The sequence below is a fragment of the Oenanthe melanoleuca genome, unplaced genomic scaffold (genome assembly GCF_029582105.1).
Source record: "Oenanthe melanoleuca isolate GR-GAL-2019-014 unplaced genomic scaffold, OMel1.0 S001, whole genome shotgun sequence".
Taxonomy (NCBI): Eukaryota; Metazoa; Chordata; class Aves; order Passeriformes; family Muscicapidae; genus Oenanthe; species Oenanthe melanoleuca.
The window spans coordinates 1,134,932-1,138,455 of NW_026612650.1; the positions used below are offsets into that span (position 1 = coordinate 1,134,932).

Genomic DNA, 3,524 nt, shown 5'->3' on the forward strand with positions numbered 1-3,524 from the left:
CACAGAAGGGCTGGCAAGGAGAGAGCGGAGTTGGGAAGAGCAGATGTGGGAAGAGCCAGGGCCATTGTCCCAGGCTGTGCTGCTGTGCTGGGAGTCTCTTCACCTCTGCCTCTGCCCACAGGCACTGCCCTGCAGAGACAGAGAAGGGCTGAGGAATAATCTGGGACAAACAGGAGAGGGCATGCACTTGCTTTTATTTAAATGCATGTGAGAGACACCTTGCTTCTCTTTGTCTTCCAAAGGAAAAGTAGATATAAATGTAGAAATGCACAGAGTAATTTAGAGTATTTTGTACACAACACTACAGTAGAAAAAGTTACCAAAATAAATGGACAGATAAGAAAAAAAAGAGAGATTGTGAAGAGTTACATTCTAGAGGCTCTGCCGAAGAAAAGAGAGCATTTAATGCTTCTGAAAATAGAGAGTCATCAGTTTTCTCGAGGCTCCTTTGAGCTCCTGGTTCCTCAGGCTGTAGATGAGGGGATTCAGGGCTGGAGGCACCACTGAGTACAGAACTGACAGGGACAGATCCAGAGATGGGGAGGAGATGGAGGAGGGCTTCAGGTGAGCAAATACTGCAGTGCTGAGAAACAGGGAGACCACAGCCAGGTGAGGGAGGCAGGTGGAAAAGGCTTTGTGCCGTCCCTGCTCAGAGGGGATCCTCAGCACAGCCCTGAAGATCTGCACATAGGAGAAAATAATGAACAGAAAACAACCAAGTACTAAGGAGGTAGTAAAAGCAGAAGCCCCAAATTTCCTGAGGTAGGAGTGTGAGCCGGAAAGCTTGAGGATGTGTGGGATTTCACAGAAGAACTGGCCCAGGGCATTGCCGTGTCACAGGGGCAGGGAAAATGTATTGGCTGTGTGCAGCAGAGCATTGAGAAAGCCACTGGCCCAGGCAGCTGCTGCCATGTGGGCACAAGCTCTGCTGCCCAGGAGGGTCCCGTAGTGCAGGGGTTTGCAGATGGACATGTAGCGGTCATAGCACATCACGGTCAGGAGGAAATATTCTGCTGAAATGAAAAAAGCAAAAGTCAATAGTTGTGCAACACATCCTGCATAGGAGATGGTCCTGGTGTCCCAGAGGGAATTGTGCATGGCTTTGGGGACAGTGGTGCAGATGCAGCCCAGGTCAGTGAGGGCCAGGTTGAGCAGGAAGAAGAACATGGGGGTGTGCAGGTGGTGGCCGCAGGCTACGGTGCTGATGATGAGGCCGTTGCCCAGGAGGGCAGCCAGGGAGATGCCCAGGAAGAGGCAGAAGTGCAGGAGCTGCAGCTGCCGCGTGTCTGCCAATGGCAGCAGGAGGAAGTGGCTGATGGAGCTGCTGTTGGACATTTGCTCTGGCCAAATATGGGAACCTGTTCATGGATAAAGGACAGTGACAAGTCAGCAGAGGCTGCTTTGAGCCAGACCTGGTCAATTCTCTGTATGCTGTCCTCCTGTGACTCAGCCTCCCTTGTTTCTGCTCTGGGAAACTTTCTCCCAGTTCCCTGACTGAGCTCCAGTTGTGCTTTCTGAGAGCTGCAGGACAAGCCAGGCCTGTGCAGGGGGCTCTCTAGGAGCTATCCCTGCCCTGCCACCGTGGATTTGTGGCTTTGTGGCAGAGGGACAAGACTGTATATTCAGGATTCCTCAACGGAATCCCTTCTAAAAGGCTGCTGCTTCTGCATTCCCACTTCTAAAGGGCATGGAGACCAGGAAGGAATTTTAGCTATTATTTTCCTGCCCACACATCATTCCTGATTCTCTGAGGACACAAATCCATAGCATTTCTGCTGTACTCACAGTTTTCCACTGAGAGATGTGAGAGGCAAAGGATTCCCTGTGGCTCAGGGCAAGGTGAGGGTCTGGATGGTCTTGTTCCCAACTGCCCTGGGTTTGCACCTTTGGCTGCAATCAGAGTACAGTCACACTCCCGTGTCACCCTGGGATAGGCCAGACCCTGCCCAGAGCAGAGGGACCCATGAATGTCTCACCCTCTCTAAAGGTCTCTGAGCAAGATCTCAGCACCCCCTTCTGCCAAGGACACTCGCGGTTCCCTTGGTAAACCCAACAGCATTTCCTCAGCTGTGGCATCTTTGCACTTCCCTGTGGGACACTCAGGGAGCTCCGAGAGGCTCTGGCACAGATTTGCACCCAGGAGGGCAGCTCAGAGCTTGGAAGGACACAGCAAGGAGACCCCCAGATATGCCCATGATGGGATCTCAGGAAGGGGGCTCAGCTCATTCCCCTTTCCCATGGACTGCTTTGCCCACAGCCCCACAGGTCACAGGGAAGCTTGGACACCCAATTCCCATGGACACCCCAGCCTGGCAGGAATTCCAAGAGCAGTGCCTGACTCAGCTGCTGCAATTCCAGAGCCTCCCTGAGAGCAGCAGATTACAATGACAGTATCAGAGGAGTGCAGAAACTAGAGAAGATGTTGCGGTGCTGTGCCTGGGAGGGCAGGGCAGAGACAGCCAGGCACTCAGGGCAGTGTTCCCGTGCCCAGCTGTGCACGGCATCTCCCACACACCAACAGTGCCCTCCTGCCCCCAGCATTGCTCTGTTCAGCCCCCTCTCCTTCCCTGAGCATCTCCCTGGACCTGGACATTTCCCTCCTGAGAGCTGCCCTGTCCCTGCCAGGCTCACAGAGCCCATCCCACCCTCTGTGCCCTCACCTGCCCTACAGAACCCTGCCTGTCTGCAGGGCCCTTCCTGGGGCAGGGTCTGTCTGCAGGTGGGCAAGGGCAGCTCAGGAGAGCCCTGCTGGGCCCTGCAAAGGGGATGCTGGTGCTGCCCAGGGCTGGGGAGTGGCTGAAAGCTCCTTGGGAGGCTCCAGCAGAGAGACTGACCACCCAAAGTTACAGATCCGGACTCTCTGTAAATATTCAAACATTACTTTGCAGATCCTGTGTGTCCCTTTCAACTCAGAATGTTCCGTCATTCTCTGATTACAATTCCTGTTCTGCTTCTCTCATCCCCCTGTTGTCTATAATCAAAAGAGAAAAAAACCCTTGCAACACCGTTAGAACAGTAAAGTAAAAACCAAACCTTTATTGGAAGCTTCCAGGTGTCCCAGTGGGGATGAGGCACATCCAGCCCCCAATTCCAACAATCTATTAGGGTTGATTAACTAGGATATTTAACAGGAACATCCATTAGGAGAGTCAGTTGTGCCTGTTAGATACCCTTGAGTCAACCCTTGGAGAAGGTCCAAGGGCTTCTTTGCTCCAGTTTTGTTATGAATGCTCATATTCTGCGTAAAAAAAAAAAAGTTCTTCTTGTAGGACCTCTTCCTGATAATAAGACTATACAGTATTTCAGGAATGTATTTAGAAGGTCAGCTTATTTTTCAAAAATCTAAGAGAAAGGTTAGGAAATTTACTAGAGTTAATTAAGGATTACAGTTATATAAGTATATAATAGTAGTTTAATAGAGTTACTTAAGGGTTTAATAGAGTCAAGTAAGAATTATAGTCTTATAACTATATAATAATAATAGTTTACAGAGCTATGAATATAGGAAAAATGTATAAAAAGCA

The 3,524-nt window shown here is 50.6% G+C and overlaps 1 pseudogene; it reads right to left on the bottom strand.

The window, feature by feature from the left end:
• Positions 1 to 315: 315 nt before the first annotated feature.
• LOC130266065 (olfactory receptor 14J1-like) lies at positions 316 to 3,226 on the bottom strand (annotated as a pseudogene).
• Positions 3,227 to 3,524: the final 298 nt, after the last annotated feature.